The sequence below is a fragment of the Lepidochelys kempii genome, chromosome 3 (assembly GCF_965140285.1).
Source record: "Lepidochelys kempii isolate rLepKem1 chromosome 3, rLepKem1.hap1, whole genome shotgun sequence".
NCBI classification, from domain to species: domain Eukaryota; kingdom Metazoa; phylum Chordata; order Testudines; family Cheloniidae; genus Lepidochelys; species Lepidochelys kempii.
The window spans coordinates 60,686,031-60,709,150 of record NC_136382.1 but is presented as its reverse complement, the minus strand read 5'-3'; the positions used below and the strand labels follow the sequence as shown (position 1 = coordinate 60,709,150).

Below are 23,120 nucleotides of genomic sequence, written 5' to 3'. Positions count from 1 at the left end.
CATACTCAAATGTGGAAGTAATGAAGGGATGGATCACAACAGCAATGTCCAAGTGGAAGAAGACAGTTGATACTGTCTTATTCATAATAAAAGTTACTCTGAACACTTTCTAGCTAAGCCTTTCATTATATCTCCATGCCAGCTTGATACGTTTGAACTGTGCAAACAGAAAATGGTTTACTCATTTACTCAGAATAAACATATTTTAAAATGTTTTCCCAATGTGTGATTTATTTATTTTTTGCAAGGGCTGGGAATACCTTTCAAATTACAAACATCCTAGGTTTTATTAAACTCCTTACTGTGTACATTGATTTGATGTTAATACGAGTATCAACACAAGTATCTTTCTAACATTCTAAAATATATTCCCAAATACAGAACTTCTATGTATTGCTTAAAATAGTAATTACTCCAGTGAAGTCACTGGAAGGCCTTAAAAAGATTTGACAGTTTCTCCACAATTTTTCATTAATGTAGTTGTCAGGAGATGCAGTTCTACATCCACTGATAACTCAGCAGCTGAGGAACTCAGTAAAACATGCTTCAAACTTCTCAGCTGTTGACAGGCTTGACTTGCTGAGAACACTGGTTAAATATAGAACAAGCAAGCTGAGCTCAACAAAGTCATTGCTGTAACAGTGTGTGAAGAGAGCAGAAGAGGGGAAATACAATCTCAGAACTAAACTGCCAAAGCCTAACACCACCTAGCAACAGTTGAAAAACTTTTTAAACAAAAGTCTGGGTGTGAGACAGACAGAGCATACCTCCTATTTCTCCTGACTGGGATTTCTGTGAGGAGAAACTACATTCCTCCTCTGCTCTCTACCCTATTTTCTGCATTACTTCAGCTGCTGGTAGACCTAGAAGAGTGGAAAAAGCTTATCTCTGTGGGTGCTTCTGCACTGGATACTTTTCTAGGTCTTAAATCTGCCTGGGTAGTGTGGAGCAAGTTGCTGTGATCTACCAAGAACAAACTGACATTGTAGAATACATTCCCAGGTTCCTACTGTTGTCAGGTAAGAATGAACTAACTACTCCAATACATTATCTTTGTAAGATGGGATTTATATTTTTTCCTGTGAAAGTTGCTTGTCTTTTTTCCTTCTGTGATTAGTCTTCTACTAATTTGAAAAATTCAGTAAAGAATAGCTAAAATAAGAAGTTGAGCATGTCTTTTTTTTTCTGTTTTAGCAGAGAATCAAACTGTTGTTCAGACCATTTTTTGAAACTTGGTTGAAACAAGACTAGTGACACTAGCTAGTAATCACATGAAAAAGGAATATGGATTGAGACTCTCAAAATTTGTTTTTGTAAACTCATGCTGTTAGAAGACACACCAAGATTTAATAATAAAGTGGTTATTGTCCCTTAGCAGCCAGAGATTTAACTGCTATAAAAACTAACAACAGCCTGTGTAGTAAGCCAGAGGAAATAGCCATACAGTGGCTGAATTATGTATGTTCTTGTGAGCTATTGCTTTCTACTCTTCTGTTTTTTTCCATAACTAAGCACACTAGTATCACCTGGTACATTTTGTTCTGCCCTTGTGACAACAGTTCTAAGTGCTTCTCCTTCTACTTCGATATGTATAATATCAAATTGCTGCTTGGATAGTTGCAGATCAGAGCCTTCTTAAAAAGCCCTTATGATTTTAGTACCTGAGTGTTCTTAAACTGTGTAATTTTTTGTATGCCACTAACTGATTGTTTCTTAAAAAAAAAAAAATGGAGAAGACAGTCAGTAGTTAAACCTTTTCCCCTAACAGCTCAAGAGAATCTATTCAAAACATGTATCCTTCAGCTTCCTGAACTGCGAAGTAATTTAAGCAGGAATTGTTTGTAGTGATTAGTCTATGTCAAAACTGACAAAAGCAGCTAGGTCAAATGAAGGAATAATAAAAACTAACCCATATCCTTCTAAAGCAGCTTTCTTTATACAATTTTATCATTTATGGATAAGGAATATGTGCTCATTACAAAAGCTATTCCACGTACCATACCAATTAAGATCTGAATGCAAAGATTACTAGGGGAGTAATAAAAATCCCGTTAGCACTGACAAGAGATTGTAGTCTGGGATTCTCTCAATAGATATGAGCTGACTGGGTCCTCTACCTTGTTTGACACTCAGGGTATAGACTCTTGCAGGAAGTGTAGAGTGTTTTACTTTGTCAAAATGGATTTTAGATGCATCCCGGCATACTAGATACATTACATCAGTACCATAGTTCAGCTGTGAAATGTTTACAAATTGGATAAAACAAACAATACACGAAACCAGTTCTGACTTGGCAGTGCCAAGGGATATAACTGCCAGTGAAACAGTGGAAAAGATGAAGTGCTGGGGCCAGGAAAGAATTCTGAAAAGACACCATGTTTTACATTTTTATCAGATTGTTTCCTAAAAAGGGGCACATTGCTTGCTTAGAAATAAACTCTTTTGCATGTAGTGGTAATTAGTGACCCCATAAGTTAATAATGACAATTATTTCAGCTCTACTGTGACCTCTTTCAAGCTCACAGTGGAAACTCTGAGATTTTGTGAGAGCATAGATATTTCTTGAGCAAGTTTTTTTTTTCTAGAGAAAACTGTAGGGTGGAAAATATTAATTGTTTAAAGTTTGTTTTCTAATATTCATTGATATTAGAGTAGAATAAATCTTGTCATTTTGTTCCTGAATACAGTGGTAGATAATTCACTAAAAGTGCTGAGAAGAAATAGCAGATTCACCTCTCATTTTATGGAGAACTATGGTCTCGGGGCAAAAATACCGCTAATGTAATGTCATTTTATATTGTAATGTTAATTTTCCTCCATAAACCTTTTTTGGGCACATATCTTATTAGCCCAAAAACTTAATCAAATGAAGTGACTTTCAAATAGTTTGCTGACAACCTCCATCCAGAGAAAAATCACAATTATACATTCTTCTGCCTTCTCTTTCCATTTTAAAATGGGCCCGCAGGCTAAAATTACTCTTCTCAACAGGTGTCCAGAAAGAGGCTCTGAGATTTTCCAATCAACTCTGTGAAATATGCAATGTAGCCATTCAACAGCTGGTTTCATTGTGATTGTTTATAGCTTTGACTATTCTTCAGAATGGAAACCAACTTAAATTTTATATTAAACAGAAAAAGTTCTTCAGGTGTTGCCTGTATTTTTCTCCATATAGATTATCTAGGAAGATAAGCTGGCATAAGCACAGACCGTCATTTTCTCAGTCATATCTTTTTGTCCTTCATATTACAGCATCCTTATTTGAGCCTCTGGAACCTGTGGCCACTGGGAAACTAATCGTGTCATAATGATGCTAAAGACTGTCAAGCCCTTTCCTTCAATATCTACTGCTACCACTCTGGTTCATGGCTCAATTCTCTCATCTTGACTATAGCAACTTCCTCCTTTATGGCCTCCCTTTTTCAGTCTACCCAAAGCTAAAATCATCATCTTATCCTGCTATTCCAGCCATGTCACTTTACACATCAGGCTCAAAGACCGTGCATTCATCTTCAAAGCTCAATGTAGTTCTGCCCCTGCCTCCATCAGTTATCATTTCCTCTACCTTCCCCATCTTACATTCTGTGGATTGTTAATCTCAGCTCTGGTGTTATCTGGTTCCTCTCTTATGTCAGTGGCTATATTAAAACACTAATCTAATCTAGCAAGCTATGGTTTATCTATAGTGCTCATCACTGCAAAAGCGAGGGCCCTCATCCGGCAGAGACTTACCCACATGCTTAACTTTACACTTGTGGATAGTGCCACTGAACTCAATGGAAATACTCTCATACTTAAATTAAGCATATGTCTAAGTGCTTTGCTGAATCAGAGGCCAAATCCATATGACTAATGCCCAGGGGAATGTTGCCGTTAACTTCAATGAGAGTAGAATCAGGCCTCTAGGGTCTAAGTGCTTAGTTATTAACAAACAAGTATCCACTCCCCCACAGGAACATCAAACAAAAATAGAGCAGCTGAATTCTTTGTAAATAATCTTTTCCCAAGAGCTATTTTACTTTTTCCCTAGTTTCCTGTTTCTCCCCTTCCTTTCTCATAGTCTATTGTTGTTTCTCATCATATTAGTTTACAACAGGGGTGGGCAAACTTTTTGGCCTGAGGGCCACATCAGGGAATAGAAATTGTATGGCAGGCCATGAATGCTCACAAAATGGAGTTGGGGTACGGGACGGGGTGTGGGCTCTGGGGTGGGGCTGGGGATGGGAGGTCTGGGGTGCAGTAGGGTGCTCCGGGCTGGGATCAAGTGGTCTGGAGAGCGGGAGGGGGATCAGGGCTGAGGCAGGGGGTTGGGGCATGGGGAAAGGCTCAGGGGTGCAGGCTCTGACAGCGCTTACCTCAAGCGGCTCCCGGGAGCAGTAGCCTGTCCCTTCTCTGGCTCCTACACGGAGGTGCAGTCAGGCGGCTCTGCACGCTGACCCATCCACAGGCACCACCCCTGCAGCTGCCGTTGGAGTGCTGGAGGGGGCCATTGGAGCACGAAGGAGCAGGAGTGGGGCCATGCCACCAGAGCAGGGCCCAGCTGTGTGGTGCAGTTTGCAGGCCGGCTTAAAATGGCTCACAGGCCAGATCCGGCCTGTGGGCTGTAGTTTACCCACCCCTGGTTTAGAATGTCAACTCTATTTCGGGAAGGACTGTGTCCTCTTATATGTCTGTAAAATACCATGCACTGCAAGGTAGCTGTATAAAATCCAATATGAAATGACACGGAGGAAATATAGTATCTGAAAACCCTGAACAAGAATTAAGAATTATAATTAAACAGAAAATGGCTTGTGACAATGATTTTATAAGGTTCCCATTAAAGTAAAAAAGCCCATTTAGCACTTCTTTATATGAATCACAAACTCAGTTTTCAGTTCTATAGTTCTATCCTAATGTGTTAACAAACATCTGACATGGGGATATTTCCATTCATCTATTTCCCATTGACCATTAAAAATATTTGTTCACTTGTATATTTGACAAACTTCAGAATCCGCTCATCACATAAAACTGGCAGAAGAATTGTATACACTGATATTCAGAATCCTGTTTGGAATGTGCAGTGCTGTTGAGTTCTAGGGATACACAGCTGGAGTGGAAGCCAGCTTTCTCGAAAAGAATTAGTGATACTCAAGCTCTCTCTTGTCACTCAGCAACGACTGTTCTTATAGAATTAGTGATACTAATATATAAATTATTTATAATCCAGACTATGGCCTATTGTTTGTGGCTGTTGTGGGGGAAGGGTGGCAGGGTACTTATATTTTCTTGTATAAGGGCTTGATGCTGCTCCCAAGAGAGACAATGGGAGTTTTGCTATTAATCTCAAAAATGGGAGCAGGATTGAGTCTAATAACTGTAACTGAAGACTTCAGTGTGCATAATGTATTTGGGAATAGTGTTCCTCTGGGGAAGCATAAATTATTAGATCTATCATTTTCATTTCCCCACAAATATTGTTGTACTTTTGTCTGGCTTTTATTCATTACCAGGTCAGGGAAAAAAAGTCAGTGCATACATAAAACCGTACTAAATGGGAATGAAGGGATTTTTTCCATTTAAGATATTTTATCTGTCATTTGCCTTGATGCTTTTGTTGGCGTACCTCTTCAAATCTTATCCAGAAGAAGTAAAAGCCATAAGTACTAGATTCAAAGATGACTTTGTAAGATCATATAGATTGTAATAGCCACCATAATAGGCTAGGCACTTTTCAGAGGTCATGCCATGAAGAACACACAGCTTAAAAGCATAATTATACAATATTTCTGCAATTTATGAATTTTCTTCATTCCAAGAGACATTTTAACTGACCCCATGGTTATTAAAACAATCAGAGAATGGTTTAAAAATATGTGTGGAGATCAGTGTTGTGTAGCAATAAAACACTATTGCTTATTTATTTTCCCAGTGAACAGGAAATTGCTAATTGCAATACTACCGAATTGAGAGGAAAAGGGAGAAAATAGAATGTTTTAACCTCGTTGATTCTGCAGATGTGCCATTAGCAGTAAAAGTTAATCAGAAGTGTTTGTCTTTTTCCCTTTAAAAAATGCTATCTGGCATCACAGAATGCTGAGGGAGTGGGAGAAAAATATACAAACTACAGGGAAATAAGCTGGAGCTTGTATTTTTTCCCTTAAATGGCCACCTCTTGTAGTTTAGCTGACATGAGCAAGCCAGAATTAAGGGGAGGGGGGTGAATTGAAGAGATTTCCATATAGTAACTGAAGAGTTTCATTTTGTTTCATAAAACTTTAAAAATAATATATGAAGTGACCTATCCCATCTGGATATTAACCAATGGGATTTGAGGAGAGAAAACCCCACGGTGAAGTTGCAATAAGCTCTAGTTTGATTTAAACCCCAGCAGCACTTTAGTTCAGTAAGAGCTGCTTTTGTTGCACTTCCTTTTTGGGGAAATGATGTCAATCTGTGTAATGTGGTGTGATTTATGCTGTTCTAAGGTTTGTTCTATTGAAAAGAATAAAAGTAATATTTTAGAACCTAAAGTCTCTTATCTAAAGGGCATCTTTCTTCCCTAAAGTCTGTAAGATTTAGGGATGAGGTGGGTGGTTTTGTTTTGTTTGTGGATTATTATTATTTTTTGCTCCAACCTCTCAACTATTTAACTGAGAGATACATGAGAATATAAATATATGTACACAAGCGCATATCATTGCTTTATAAAACTAACAGATTAAACAACTGAAAAATTAGATTCTACTGGTGTAACAATTACAACAGTTGTAAGTAGAGAATTTTATTAACTTGTTTTAAGAGTGCCATTGAAAGTAAAAAGGTACTGCAGCATTACTTCAAGATTTTCCATTACTTTATCATATGGATTAATTTTTTTTTTGAAAATGTAAACTAAATTAATGGTGGTTGAAAGCAGCAGATTCCTGAAATCAGCACAACTGAATTACTGCTAACTTGCCTTGTTTATCCAAGAGGTCTTTGAAAAGAAGGTCTTCCACCAGACCCTTACATGTGAGTCATAGTTCTAATGCGCTCATGTCTAAAGTAAGTTATTTTAGTACCCGTTCTTGTAGCTAAATGACAAACAGCTTGAAAACAACAGGAAAGAGAATGGGTGGTGAGTTCATGATGCCATTTCAGTGAAGCAACCTGAATGTTTAATGAAATGATGCCATTTCCATTAGTTTTGTAGTTACTGTACTGACAAACAAACACTAAAAGAAAATAAAACCATGTGATTTGCTCTCCTGTTCAGAGTTTGTGAACATTCCAGAGAGGACTCTTAAGCTCCCTGAATACCTAGCTATGTGACTCAAGTGCTATTATTATCTTTCTACTATATAATGTAGATTGTTCACAAGACTAACTGTGCCATTAAAAGATGTAGCCCTGGGCACAAATGAAAAAGTGGCAAAGCATTTGTGGTTAGCCTTGAATGGTTCAGTGCTATGCTGCCCAGAGCACAATAGCTTCTAGGCAGAGATCTGTCATTTAAAGTTAATTTAAACTCTGTTTGTCTAAGCCTCAGTTATCCAAAAATCTCATTTATCTAAACAATCAACACATCAAATGCTGAAGAAACCCCTACTTGTCAAAAGACAGTAACTATGATCATACCACCTCTGAGATCACAACTCAGTTCAAAGATAACAATGCTTATTCCCATAGCACTTCTCTTCTCCTCTAATTTCTCCGCCACAGGAGCAAGCTCCCCCATACCTAAAGCAGGGTAGAGCAGTGTTTAGTTTAAATGGGTGAGGAGTTCAATTGCCATCTCTAGAAAAACCCTTTGAAACAAAAGAAAATACCCTTTATTTTAATTGTTAGTCCCCAGAGCGACAAATGCCAGGCAGAGAGTTCCCTGAGCAGTGTTGATTGTAGGGAGGCAGAATATGGAGAGATCCGCAGTATGCAAAGCCACACAGCAACAAGGTCTGGAGATGGTAGGGGTTTTTCAAGTTCCCCGTCCAGAGCCACAAGACTGAGGCATTGGGATCCAGTGCCAGATTCAGCAGCAGCTACCACAAGTTAGGACAAGTCCAGCTAGTATCACTGTCAGGTGATAGACACAAGAGACACAATCTTACCCCAAATCCCATTTCTCTAAACTCCTCTTGTGTTTCCCATCATCTCTGGATCAAGAAAGCTTGAACATAAGTAGTACTACTCCTTAGTAGTAGTAAGTAGATTGGAATCAATCCTCTTCACCATGCCATCGAGACAAAGTAAACCAGAGAGAAGGTCCAGGGTTTCTTTCTGGCAACAGTTTCAGGATTTCAGTAGTAACAGTGAAACAATTTGGTTCCTTTTAGTTAAGTGTTAACAGAAACAACATCAGGGCAAAAAAGCAACAGCAGTTGAAAGCTGTGTTTTTTCCTTTTCACTTAAAAAGTGTTCTTAGGGGAAGATTGCTCATGGTAAAGGAGTTTGTCCGTCCATCCCTCCTCCTTTCCCTCCGGCAGTGCAGCACAGTTAGAATTAGGGTGCTATCTATCAGAAAGCAAGGAGGTAAAGAAAATCAAAAGCCTGAAAATATATGGAAGCAGAGTTCACCTTTCATCCTTCCAGGTAGTCCAAACACCAGAACTATCGGAGAAAGAGAGAGAGTAAAATGAACATTTAAATAGGGAAGTGGAGCAGGGATGCTGGATAGAAGAAAGGGAATGCTGAAAAACTCTGTCACAGCTGAGTCAACTTCCCATGTTGAACATCTCCTTCTACTCCTGTCCTGCTGAGGACCCGAATAGCAAGCAGATGTGGCAAACAGTGTCCCCAGAGGCGACACTGATTAACCTGAGTAGTAGTTTTGGCTATTTTATGCTCAAAGTCTCTGCAGATGTGTCTAGGGTCACTTGGTAGTGGTTGGTGAAGGGGCGAAGCAAAGACCAAGAAGCAGCCTGCTGTTTCAAAGGGATGAGGCTTGCACTCTCTCCACCCAAGAAATGGAAAGACTTCTACTGTAATGAGCCTGCAAAGGTGGTTTACCCATCTGCTGACAAGTCATGTTAATACAAGATTTCTATCAGCTACTAACTGCAGTCTTAGAAACCAGGAGTCCCTTTTCTTCTCTGTTTGGACCATGAAAAACAACAAAAAACATAGCCTTAGTTTTCCTAAAAGTCTCAGTCCTGTGAAAACACAAAAAATGGGGAGTCAATTATGAGGGATCAATAATTATCTAATAAGATAAGTCAGGGCTATAACTACTAAAGGACTTGCTTTCACCATCAACAGCTGCATGGGAACTTTTCACACAAGTTCCTCGCACAGATGACAGGTTCAAGTGAGGGAGTCTCTGTATAAGAGGGCACTGAAAACTTGGAGGTATGAAGATGGTAAAAAAAGCCCATTAGATCTTGGAAGGCTGAGCTAGCTGAAACAACTCTGACAAGAGTGTTGCAAGCCCTTGCTGTACCTGGCAAAACTCAGAACTGTTGAAGGGAAGAACCTGAGGCTGTAATATGTCTGCCCAAACAATTATAGAAAGGTCATCTCAACCACAGTAGAGCTTCTTTGTTGAGGGGTGCAGCTATTTAGCAGGTATATTTGCTACTGTGAGGGATAAGAGGTTCAAAGAAGGTGACGCTGAGTAGAGGTGGTGGCCTCTGAAAGAGAAGATCAGATTGAAAGAGCTCATATGTACTTCATACAAGGTCCAGTAAGCCTGAGGGACAGGGCCCCTAAAGTATGTGGGCAACTAGGATAATGACTGCTCTGTCCACTCTGCTCTTGCAAAGGGTCCAGGCCATGAGAAGTAAAAAAGAGTGTATACGGGGGAACAGATAACCAAACTCCCTTTTCTCAGTCCCAGGAACAGGCATCGCAGCCTTGGGTTGAAGGCCCCAAAACAAAAACTGGTGTGCCTGGGATTTGACAAATCAGCACAGAGGGAATTCCTTACCAATGTCGGTGTGAGAAGACACTTTCTAGCACAATCCCCTTTATCTGGGGTCAAAGGAATGGAAGCCTACATCTGGGAATCTACTCACGTGTGCTGGAAAAATGAGAGAACTAATAGATAAGAGCAGACCAGAGGACTGAGGCATGGAGCTGCCCTCAGTATTGCTGATACTTAGACTTACAGCACTTTAATGATAGTAATACAATCAACTGATTTTTCCACAGAAACAGGTTACCTTGAGTGATCCTGTACTCTATTTCTGTCTCTACTGCATACCTCCTAAGTCACCCTGGGCAATTCACACAGTCTCTCACTTCTTCAGCCTCTATCTCCAAAACAAAGTCAAGAATACTTCTCTACCTAACAGTATTGTGAGGCATATATCAGTCATGTCTGCAAAGTTCTCTGAGAACCTACAAGGTGCTGCAAAAGCAAAAAATGTGAATTACTATGAATTTCTCCTTATCTCAAGCATCACAAAGGAGCACAGGAAAGATGCATAACAAATAAAACCCACTAGCTGTCCAGTGCTCAATACCTGTCCTGGTTATGCCTGAGTTTTACAGATACAGAATCCAAGATATTGGCAAGGCCTAACTGCTGGCTATGAAATGAATATACCAGGAACAACAATTCCACAGGATACAACTGTGATCTCAAAAAATCCCTCAGAGGAAGCAAGCAATACCTAAAGATAGCTCCAGTGACAGGCATAAATGCAGAGAGGAGCAGTGTTTAGATATTGCTCAACAATGAGTTTAGTATACTGAGATACTTGAGGCATGACAAAGCATCTGACAAGTGACTCCCATTAATGAGACAATATCCTGGTAGGTGAAGGCCACATTGCTAAATTCAGATGATCTTTCATAATCGATTCACCCTAGGTTCTGAATGCACAGTCCATCCCTCTAATACAGTTTTCATGCGGTGTTATCAGATCTTCAAGATAATAATGGATGAGAAGGATGGTCCTGGGGTTAGGATGCTTTCCTGGGAATTGAAGGACGTAGGTTCAGTCCCAGCTCCACTGCAGATTTCCTGTAAGACTTGGACAAGTCACATAGTCTGTCTGTGCCTCATTTCTTCCCTACCTTGCAGGGTAGAGGATAAATACATTAAAGAGTGTGAGCGGTTCAGATACTGTACCTAAAATAGAGTTGAAACCTCTTCCCTCTTGGAAAGCAGATTCTACAGCATAAAGAGGGAAGAGAAGCTGGGGTAAGAACATGCAGCCTCAGAGGAGGGGGACAGTATGAAGTGTGGCTGGACAGCCTATGTTCTGAGGCAGGGAAAACAGCTAGTTAGCCAGCACTGAAAGGGCATCAGAGGGGAAGTGAAGACGTGAGATGTCTCCATGATGTTGCAATAAGGGAAACCCACGCAAATAAAAACTAAGTAATGTCAACATTAAGAAGCTTTAGAAAAATATATCAGCTGGCTCAGCTGTAGCAGAGGGGGTGCATAGAAAAGCCTTGGGCAGCTACTGGTGGGTTTACTGCTGTGTCAACAAATGGTACAGTAGTAAAAATACCTCCTCTACACTCTGACTCCCATTACTGCATATGCACCAGTGGACGTTTTTTCTAAAACTTCCTACTATAGACAAGGGAACATTATGGTAGGCACACCACTGACAGCACTCCAGAGAGCCTTCTGGTGCAAGATGGAGAGTGCCGAAGGAAAAGAAAATTGGGGGCAAAATCTGTCAACGGGAGAAGACAGAGTAACCCAGTAGCTGAGAGGAACACAGAAGTTCCTAATTAACCAGAGGGCCCTGGGTTCCACTAGCTAAGTTGGAAAGCCAGAGGGAAAACTGCCATGGAGGATCAGGGAAGGGGACCAATGAACCTGTGAGGAAAAAAAGTTGCTGTAAAACAATCTTGTCATCCTGAGTTGTGCACTCAGTTTGGTGAGACAAGAGAGAGGCTTAAATGTCACAGCCCGTCACCTACAGTTTGCTCACACAGTATTGCCATCTCTCACAATTTCATCACAAGTACAATGATATTTGGCATTTTTGTTAGAGTCTGGAATCCGATAAAAAACTTGTTTCAGAGTAACAGCCGTGTGAGTCTGTATTCGCAAAAAGAAAAGGAGTACTTATGGCACCTTAGAGACTAACCAATTTATTTGAGCATAAGCTTTCATGAGCTACAGCTTGCTTCATCGGATAGTATGCATCCGATGAAGTGAGCTGTAGCTCACGAAAGTTTATGCTCAAATAAATTGGTTAGTCTCTAAGGTGCCACAAGTACTCCTTTTCTTTTTGATAAAAAACATGAATCCTAAACATTCCAGTACCAGAAGGGACAAAACCCCTCAAATTATTGCTTTGAATGTCATGATTTTCCAGCCAACCTCAACTTTTGGGTCTTGACTTGAAGTTTGAATGCTTGTGGTTGGCAATGCTACTAGAGAGAAGGGAGAGTGAGTCTGAGCTTAGTGGAAGGTCCAACGTTCACATGTTAATCACAGTCCAAAGAGTGAACAGATTGGGGGTCACACTCAAAGTTGCTGAGACACAGGAGAAGGCAGATATCAGTGTGAAGGCTCTGCTGCAAATTAGCAGTTTTGCTGCTACCAAGGACAGCCACTTCCAATAAAGATATGCTAGCTGGTTAAGACCAAGGGGCTTGGGAACAAGAAATCTGGGAGATCCTTCTTAGTGGGTTACAGGTCGCATTGGATTTCGGGGCTGGGGGGGCGGAGGGCTTTCCTTGTCCTGAGGCTCCCACCAGAGAAAGCAAAAGATGGAGGTCCAGGACCAGTGGAAACCCCCAATAGCAGTCAAGCTAGCACTGTTCAGAGGGTGAACCACTGAGAGCTCCCAATTTTCTTTAGAGCAGCAGTGAAAGCTCCTGTAGCTTTGAGAAACCATTGGGATGGGTGAGAGAAGGCACACCTAAGGAAGGGTAGTGGGAGAGGGTCTCCGGCAGATATTACATTTAGTTGTAAGAAGGAGGAGAGAGGGAATTGGCCCTGCTGGAAACAGAACTGCTAACATTATGGCACAGGATACAATTCACCTTAAAGTGATGAGTGCTCCAGACTGCTCAAAACGGAGTCCATCATGACTAGTTTTCTGAAGGATCAAAAATGCTGTGCATCTGTACGCATCCCACAGGGTACCACTGAAATGTAGCAAGGTCTAAGTGAGTGTGGCTGCCAGTCAACCAGCGTGTCCTTCTCATGGACACAGTGGCAGCACCACAATTCTTATGAAGAGAGCCATGTATTTTTTTTATGTACACAGAGAACATTGTCCTCAAAAGGTCATCAGATGTTCCCCAGACAATAGCTTGTATGGTACATCTATCTACTGGGAAAGGACCTTGAGATTTGAACCTATTGGTCCAGTGAGTCTAATTTAAATGCTGAAGCATAGACCACTAAGCCATTCTGGCTTGATCGTCTTTGTTCTGCTTTCTTGGCAACGACCCTTGGGAAACTGATCAGTGCACAACTGCCCCCTTCTTCCTACCTAGGCCACTCTTTGAATCAGGATTGCTCCTTGAATCTGGCAGCTATGTGGTGCTGAAAATCAACTGAGAATGCTCTTCCACAAAGGTTATGTATGCATCACCTCTGTGATGTGTCTGGGCTCCCTTGGCCTCAGTTCAGAAATGTCCAGGTCTCCTGACCCATTGTAGTATCACAAGTCTGGCTGTACTTCATTAGCTTGATAATCAGAACTGCATCAGGCTGTTGCATAGGTTTTTCTAAACAGTAAAACAACAAAAAGCCCACAGGCTTTATTACATTTATCTTGGCATTCATGATCAAAAGAAAATGGCAGTTTCTTTTATTCTATAAGACCAGCCAAAAAAGATGAAAAGATATACTTTTGTAAATATTTTCCCAAAAAGGACAAGTAAATGTTACAATAGCTGAAAATAAACCAATTCTTTTTGCTTTAACTGAGCAATGTAATTTGTATTTTTATTAGCAATTAATTATCCTTTCTGTTAATTAAAATGAAGCTGGGATACAGTAGCTGAGAATCATTAGCAAGGCAAGTTGCACAACTGATATGTAGTAATATACCCACATAACCTCTACTTGAAATAGTTCTGCCTTTTGTATTTGTATTTCAAATATTTTATGGGTCACGCATTTTAATAGCAGCAGCGTTATCATCCAGGTCAAACTAGCCTTTAAAATAAACAGCTCATGACTCTTAATGGGGTTCATTAGAAGAAAACACTGACTCGGAAGTCTATTTTGGATCTAGGATTGCTCCACTCCTCTGCTAGCGGTATGATGCAGCTGCTGTTTCTTTAGTATTTTTGCTGACAGCTACAGCTAACAGATAACATTTCAGTTAATCCCAACACCAACACTACCTCTTAGCTCTTTTACTTTGACTATAACAACTAGCTTTCTCATGGGTTTACCTGCATACCACTTATCTCCTTCTGCTCCTAGCAGTGCAATTATTCTTGCTGCCTTTACAGAACATATTCTTAATGGAGCACATTTCTGGTGATGCATTGAAATGGAATCTCATCAAAATAATCTCATAGACCAGAGATCTTGAGCAGAAAGAAGGAGAAGGGGACACCAGACTAAAATAACAGGGGACTGCAGATATTCCATAACTGTGAAAGAAAACAGTAAAGAGGTGCTTTCATGTGCAGTATTAAAGAAGATAGAAACTTATTATTTATCAGAGTTAGGGCTCGTCTTCACTGCTGGGGAGATTGACGCTGCTGCAATCGATGCAGCGGGTATCGATTTAGCAGGTCTAGTGAAGACCTGCTAAATCGACAGCAGAATGCTCTCCAGTCAACTCTGATTCAGTACTCCAGCTCCCGAGAAGAGTAAGGTAAGTTGACGGGAGAGCATCTTCCATCGACGCAGTGCAGTGAAGACATCGCGGTAAATTGACCTAAGCTACGTTGACTCCAGCTACATTATTCAGCGTAATTTAGGTCGATTTACCCTGGAAGTGAAGACAAGCCCTTAATTTGTGCAGAAAGAAACAAAATACCAATTTATGTAATTTGACAATGGCAGTAGCCATGTACAGGTAGATATGTAATACAATAGTGTCTGTGTTTACTATGCATAATCAAAATAATAGTGGAAAGATGTGCTACTCAAGTTAATAAAATAAAAATCCCCCAGTAAGTACAGTCAAGTTTCTCAATTCATAACTCCCCCCTTCATTTAATAACTAATCATGCCCTAGTGATTTATGCAGAGTGGGCTCTCCACACATAGATCAGGGGAAGGGGTGGGGAATTAGGTACCTCAGAACCCAGTCTTGTCCTACATCCTGCAAAGGCTGCACCATAGGTCCAAGGATCTGTGAGCTGAGAAGAGGAAGAGAGAGGTTGGGACTGGAGAGCAGCACACACTTCAGGGTAAGGCTGAGCGGAAATGCCTCATCCTTTGGATGATCCCATGGAGATTCCATAGGGCAGTTATTACAGCCCCAGGCTATAATTAATAATAATAACCCCCCCACATTTTCCATTGCTGGACCCCTGGTGATGGGCATCATCCTTTAAGGCTAGTCCCTAGGGTTGCTGCTGGCTGACAAAGTGGTGGCAGTGTGACTCCAGTGGGGCTTGTGTTGCCAGGAAGCAATTGGAAGGAGTGGGTCCTGAGGCACAGAGCTGGTATGAAGCTGCAGGAGGCCCTGTGCAGATGGTCCCAGAATCCATTCAGATGCAAGGAATATGGGACACTTAGTGGCTAGCCCTATGTTTCTTTCCCCAAACCTCCTCAGAACAAGGTAAGAAACAAGAAAAATACCCATGTTTAAAACAAGTTGCTGCCTTCCTTTTATGCCACAGTAGTACTAAAAATGACCCAATCCAGGATTCCTCCCCCTTTTGCAAATCACTTTTAGGGGCCAGATTCTGTAGCCTTTGACATTCTAAGAAAGTTTTAGAAGCTACAGTATTATATTTTAGGTTAGATTTATTTTCTTGCAAAACGTCTTCTCCTGTGACTTTCTTCTTCCACAAGTCTATCGCGCAGGGCAGAAATGGATGTTATCTACATACCTGCTGCCACAGCAGAATTTAGTAGCATTGTCTAGTTCTAGTTTAAGGGCAGGCTTCTGTGGCATTTCATCCATGTTGTTCTTGAAGTTCAAAACAGCTTCTTAGAGAAAATATCCCCTGCCTTGAATAGCTTATATTAAAAATTCAACTGTGGTTTAAAGGGCCAGAATTCCTAAGGACAATGTAGATTACACTGGCTGAGTGTCAAATAAGCACATCTTTTTAAAAAGCTGTCATAAAACATTAGAGGCAGGAAAACATAAATCACAGATGTTAAATTGTTCCCATATATTTCCAGAGCACTGCCAAAATGAATCTTTTTCAGATAAGGAGAAAAATTAATAAATTTGGCTGCCATTGTTATACAGAATATTTAGACAGTTTCTCAGAGCGTCTTTGAAAATGTGCCACCTCTGTCCTCCAGAGATCTCACATACATTCTAAAACATAATAGCCAATAAAAGGGAGGAGAAGACAATGAGAAAGGACACTTTCAGTTGGTTGATTTTCAATGAAAGCATGAGAAAAGAGGAAAATGAATTTAATAAATCAAATGAAGAAAACTTCAGTCTTTACTTGGAACTATTTTTTTTAAAGTAAGATACCACATGTTCTCTGAGAATCTAGTGTACTGATTTAATAGTACCCTAAAAGTGACATGTGGAGTCTGGGTAAAATGGATTTGATCAGGCATCAACATTCATTCCCATTGTCTGACAATTTAAGTTTAGATCAAGAAAGAGAATTATTCAATCTTAGCCATCTACTTCAATTTTTCTTACTAAGACTTGGCTTGGGGTGGAGACCTCTCTTACTGCTTTTGGAGAAGCAGGAATTTATCCAGGAATCACTCCCATGCCATTACTAGTACAAACACTCAGTTTGTACAAACAGTCACCTTGATTAGAAACAGACAGATTCCGAACCCAAAATGCCCCATTGTGTCTCTCTAGTGTGTGAGCTTTGAGTGCGAATTCCAGGTCTATGTTGCGTTTGGTGTCTGTTGCTATAGTCCCCGGTGCTGGCCCAGATTTCTCTGATGAGTCTCAACTGGCCCCTGGGTCTGGTCCCCTGATTGACCCCTCAGCTGCAGATTCTGGTTGATCTGCTTCCTGTTCTCCCTCTAGCTGTCAAAGTAACATACAGTCCCAGGCTGCCCAGATATGCAGGACATAAAGGGCACCACACATCTGTCCACTCACTCCCTCAGTCACCGATGGGGGCATCTCCTTCCTTTTGAGGTTCTGGTTTAGTCTCATGTACAGTGCGGAGCAGGCTCCCCAGGGCAACATGCTGTCCCTGCACCACTGTTGCCCCAGCCATTCCTGCTTTTCACCAGCCCTAGTCCCAGGAAGTTGTGCAGAACTTCCTGCCATCTCTCTGCCCAACTCCCCATCATCAGTCAGGGCTTCAGGAGCAAGGCTAGCTTTCACAGCAGTGCTGCCGCTGTTTTGTGGAATGAGAATTCACATCTCCACAATGGGGCTTCACACCTCCAATTCTTACTCCCACTGAAAAGTTACATGGCAGCTTATTTTATGGAAACAGTTGTGGACTTGTAGGAAACAACTTTTCATGTATTCAGTGCACATTCATCGTGGGGGCATCTGAGCACCCGCATAAAATCTGCTGTACAATATAGACATATATATTATTATATAATCAGACTTGACATAAGACAGAGGGGGAGTAACTAATTTTCTCCAAGAACATCTCAGACTATCTAAAATGTGTTTAACTTTAATGCCAAATATTTGTAGCAACAAAATTTTGAATATATGGAACTCACATCAAAGTCATAGCATTGCAAAGTATTTCGCAGCACATCAGATATCAAAATATATTTGAAAAGAATTTTTCATTTACATCAGTAGGCTGAAATTAAGTACGTTCCTTTAGATGTTATTTTAACATCTTCCCCGAACTGCAATGCTGACTGCTTGCCATTGTTGTTACCTTAAAAGGGAAGATTGGCTTTTTGTTCTGCTGCCATTTGATGGATGCGAAAAGCTAACAGAATTGTAATCATTCTTGGATACGACGGACCTGAAATGCTAGTATTACCGAACACACCCAATAATATTATGATCAAAAAATTCAGCTGTGATAATGTTATCCTTGTTAGATCCTTTTAGTTCCTTAAAGGTAAATGGTATATGACAGCAAAGAACCCAGATCTACATAGTAATTCACAGGACCGGTCCCTAGGAAAAGGAAATATATAAATGTAAAGAAAAAATGTCCACAAAAATGTATTTTAAGTTTATAATTCTTTGGGGGAAGGGACTGTCTTGGGGCATGTGGGTACAGTGTCTAGCACAATGGAGCCCAGATTGGCATCTCTAGCTACCACAATACAAATAATTCTAATTCCTTAGTGCAATTAAGGGTGAGCTGGAAAAAAATAAAGCGCAGAAGGCTAAGATTTTTAAATCATTAGTGAGCAAATCATGCCCTCAGCTTCACGAGCATGGAGACAGTGGGAGCTCACTTTTTGTGTTTGAGAGCACTCAGGTCCACAGGCGCTATTTTATATTGCCACATGCAAATGGAGAGCCAGTTGGGTTTGGAGCAAGGCAGGAGGATCGGATGGTGACTGAATCTTTTGGCCCTTTGCATCTGTGGAAGGGTGGTGCTAGCAGTTTCTCAATCCATTAGTGGACTAGCATCTGGGAAATGACTCCTCACTGAGTCCATAGAGGGGAATGTAAGGTACCTCCCCCACTTCTGTCTCTGCAGAGATCCCAGTTCCCAGCCATGTTATTCAGGCTGGATTCAGGCTGGGGAAAGCATTTGCATCTAATACAACAAATGTGTCCTTACATTTAAAGACAAATACATTTTACAAGTGAACTGAGCAGTTTTTATCTGCCAAGAACCAAATTCAAGGTTCTGTGTTCTTTCTCTAAGAGCTGATGATATCACCAACACAAAGTAGAACAGGGGCTGCATTCTTCATAATGCTTTACGTGATGGAATTTTACCAGCTCTTCCATGAGGGAGAGAATCTTGAACACAGCTTGTCATATGAGGAAATTATTTTCGAAACAGTAATTTTAATTAATACCTATAGTCTGAATCCTGCTAATGGTTTCAGATATTAAACTATTTCTGCAGTTAAAGCACTTCAGTGGTCCTTCAAATAGCTCTGTCAAAGGGAATCACATTTCCAATACTTTGCACTAAGGCTGGTCTCTTTATCTTAACTGAGAAGTGAATGACGGACAACATGGAAATAAGCAACCATTTCAGCACTGATGTTGGTGCTAGAAGTATGTCACTAAAGAGTTTCTATGAGGCACAATAGTTAGTATATTAGTAAATATAAGTCTCTGGATGGTGTAACATTAAAAGTCTTGGTGTTTTAAAACTGTGCAAGCGACATAGTCACTTTTTCTTTTCTGAGCACAGAGATTGTGGGCATTAATGAAAAGCATGCTCTTTCACTTCAGCCGTGGCATGCAACTGATTTGACTTCCCAGAGACAAATGGCATTCTCAACACTTAGCACTTGTTCCATGGGAAATAAGTAGACTTCAGATTTAATTTTAAGAGCAAGCAAATGCTTCTGAATTTTGCAATTCACCATTCCTTTATTCTTACTCTCAGGTCCTTTAAATATTCTGTTTTACAAGAACAGTTTCTGCTCAGTAATAACAAATATTTCCTGTGTGTGACTGTCTAGCATAAAACAAGTAAAAGGCAGATGCCAAGGTCCAAATAGTAGCCTGTCATTTGATTTCAACTGACTTCTGTTGAAGATACAGATAGCCTGTGTACTATGTTATGGAATATGTATTATAATGTTCAATCACTCTAAAAATGAGACCTTTTGCACTATATCAATATACTAAATTTAATGAATACATTTGTTTGAAACAGTTTACCAAAGACATCACTCACTATGTAGCAGTAAACATTTTGGGCCAGACCCTCAGTGAGATTAAATTGCAATAGCTCCATTGATTTCAATAGGGCTACACTGATTTACATAATCTAAGAATCTGGCCTTTCGTTTTTAAAGAGTTATATGTACACACATTAGTATACATTTCTGTTTTCAATTGATTTTTAATGTTGGTAGCAAACTACTGACTAATTAAACACATTATTATATGGTGCAAACAGCTATGCGATAAGCTGTATTTATCATGAAGCTTTGATCACCTTGCCTGGATTCTGCTCACTAGTCCATCTCTCCCAGGATGACTTCTAACATTCCAAGTGTAAAAATATAATTAGGAAGGCCAAAAAAGAATTTGAAGAACAGCTAGCCAAAGACTCAAAAAGTAATAGAAAATTTTTTGTTAAGTATATCAGAAGCAGGAAGCCTGCTAAACAACCAGTGGGGCAATTGGACAATCGAGACGCTAAAGGAGCACTCAAGGATGATACGGCCATTGCGGAGAAACTGAATGAATTCTTTGCATCAGTCTTCATGGGTGAGGATGTGCGAGAGATTCCCAAACCTGAGCCATTCTTTTTAGGTGACAGATCAGAGGACCTGTCCCAGATTGAGGTGTCAGTAGAGGAGGTTTTGGTACAAATTGATTAATTAAACAGTAATAAGTCACCGAAACCAGATGGTATTCACCCAAGAGTTCTGAAGGAACTCAAACGTGAAATTGCAGAAATACTAACTATAGTTTGTAACCTCTCATTTAAATCAGCTTCTATACCAGATGACTGGAGGATAGCTAATGTGATGCCAATTTTTAAACAGGGCTCCAGAGGAGATCCCAGCAATTACAGGCCAATAAGCCTGACTTCAGTAGCGGGCAAACTGGTTGAAACTATTGTAAATAACCGAACTGTAAGACACATAGATGAATATAATTTGTTGGGGAAAAGTCCACATGGTTTTGGTAAAGGGAAATCATGCCTCACCAATCTACTTGAATTCTTTGAGGGGGTCAACAATCATGTGCATAAGGGGGAATCCAGTGGATATAGTGTACTTAGATTTTTAGAACGCCTTTGACAAGATCCCTGACCAAAGGCTCTCAAGCAAAGTAAGCTGTTATGGGATAAGAGGGAAGGTCCTCTCGTGGATCAGTAACTGGTTAAAAGGTAGGAAACAAAGGTAGGACTACATAGTCAGTTTTCAGAATGGAGAGAAGTAAATAGTGGTGTCTCCCAGGGGTGTGTACTGGGACCAGTACTATTCAACATATTCATCTAGAAAAAGGGGCAAACAGTGAGGTGGCAAAATTTGCAGACGATACAAAACTATTCAATATAGTTAAGTCCAAAGAAGACTGTGAAGAGTTACAAAGGGATCTCATAAAACTGGGTGACTGGGCAACCAAATGGCAGATGAAATTCAGTGTTGATAAATGCAAAGTAATGCACATTGGAAAACATAATCCCAACTATACATATAAAATGATGGGGTCTAAATTAGCAGTTACCACTCAAGAAAGAGATCTTGGAGTCATTGTGGATAGTTCTCTGAAAACATCCACTCAATGTGCTGCGGCAATCAAAAAAGCAGACAGAATATTGGGAATCATTAAGAGAGGGATAGATAATAAGACAGAAAATATTATATTGCCTCTATATAAATCCATGGTACACCCACATCTTGAATACTGTGTGCAGATATGGTCACCCCATCTCAAAAAAAGATATACTGGAATTAGATACAGTTCAGAAAAGGGCAACAAAAATCATTAGGGGTATGGAAAAGCTTCCATATGAGGAGATATTACTAAAACTGGGACTTTTCAGCTTAGAAAAGAGATGACTAAAGAGGGATATGATAGAGGTCTATAAAATAAGTTTAGACTAGTTTAGAGAAAGTAAATAAGGAATTGTTATTTACTCCTTCTCTTAACACAAGAACTAGGAGTCACCAAGTGAAATTAATAGGCAGCAGGTTTAAAACAAACAAAAGGAAGTATTTTTTCACACAACACACAGTCAACCTGTGGAACTCTTTGCCAGAGGATGTTGTGAAGGCCAGGATTATAACAAGGTTCAATAATGAACTAGGTAAATTCATGGAGGATAGGTCCATCAATGGCTATTAGCCAGGATGGGCAGGGATGATGTCCCTAGCCTCTGTTTGCCAGAAGCTGGGAATGGGAGGCAGGGGATGGATCACTTAATGATTACCTGTTCTTCTCATTCCCTGTGAAGCACCTGGCATTGGCCACTGTTGGAAGACAGGATATTAGGCTAGATGGTCTGACCCAGTATGGCTGTTCTTATGTTCAATTTCCCATCACCTATCAGGACTGAGATTCTCACCTTTACACTCCCCAGCAGTATCTATAGGTCTAAGAAAGCTTGGTATGTAGTATAATATTGGTCACACACTACTAAGGAAGCTTCTAATAGTAGGTGCAGGGAAAATGGCAAGTCTTGTATATTTTTAAAACATATCTAAAATATTTTTTTAGTTATGTGCATCTATAGAGGGAGCCTGGGCTAGGCCATACAACCCAAAATGTTCATCTATCATGTTTATTAACAGAAAATGTTCCTTTGCCAGGGGCTTTAGTTCAGTTTGCAAGCAAAGGCAGTACAGTGTTTCCACAGTCTTCCAGAAATTTCTGGAGACCCTCTTCAGAGGAGTCTGCTGCAAACCCAATACAAAACAAAAACCAACCAACCAACAATGGGTTCACGTGCCAGAGCTTCCAGGAGACAATACCAACACAGTTTCAGTTCTTCCAGATCTCTCCTCAGCTGTGGGAAAGACATATTTTATGGCCTTACCTGATTCCTTGCATCAGATCAGGATTAAAATATGGGTCTCAGGAAGGACTAAGTTTCCTAGCAACATTGCTCTCCCAGATCTCAGAGAGAAGTCAACCAGAACTACCCTGATCCAGCCTTGACCTTCACCAATGAGGCTAGAGGAGGATTCCAATCTATCCTTCACATGGAGTTCCTATTTTATGGCCTAAGCCCAGAATTGGCAAATTGAGCTTCTTAACAAACTCCAGATTGCTTCCCAGAAAACCCTTCCTCCCCCCTCAGTGAGGATGTCCCCTGTCCCACAGGTATTTTTATGAGGCATCCCTGGAATGAAATATTGCTGGCCCAGGAGGATTTCCTCACAACCTTTGTAGGGCCTATACACCTCTTTATCAATCCACTTTGGAGGTGGGAGATTAGTTCATGTTCTATGCTTGATTGGTGTTTAGCAACTCTGCAGAGGCGAGGTGTACTGGTGCTGTTTGTATTATGTGGACGTCTGTCTGTTAGGA

The 23,120-nt window shown here is 40.4% G+C and overlaps 1 protein-coding gene across 4 annotated transcripts in view; it reads left to right on the top strand.

The window, feature by feature from the left end:
- The first annotated feature begins 622 nt into the window (after window positions 1-622).
- The window catches only part of FILIP1 (filamin A interacting protein 1), a 168,688-nt gene continuing 146,190 nt past the window's right edge, over window positions 623-23,120 (top strand). For 2 of the 4 annotated variants that reach the window (XM_073336467.2, XM_073336471.2), the window contains exon 1: window positions 623-1,019. The gene's annotated coding sequence lies outside the window, so the exon portion shown is untranslated. The remainder of the gene's footprint in view (window positions 1,020-23,120) is intronic. The other 2 variants (XM_073336473.2, XM_073336472.2) reach the window with 1 other exon arrangement.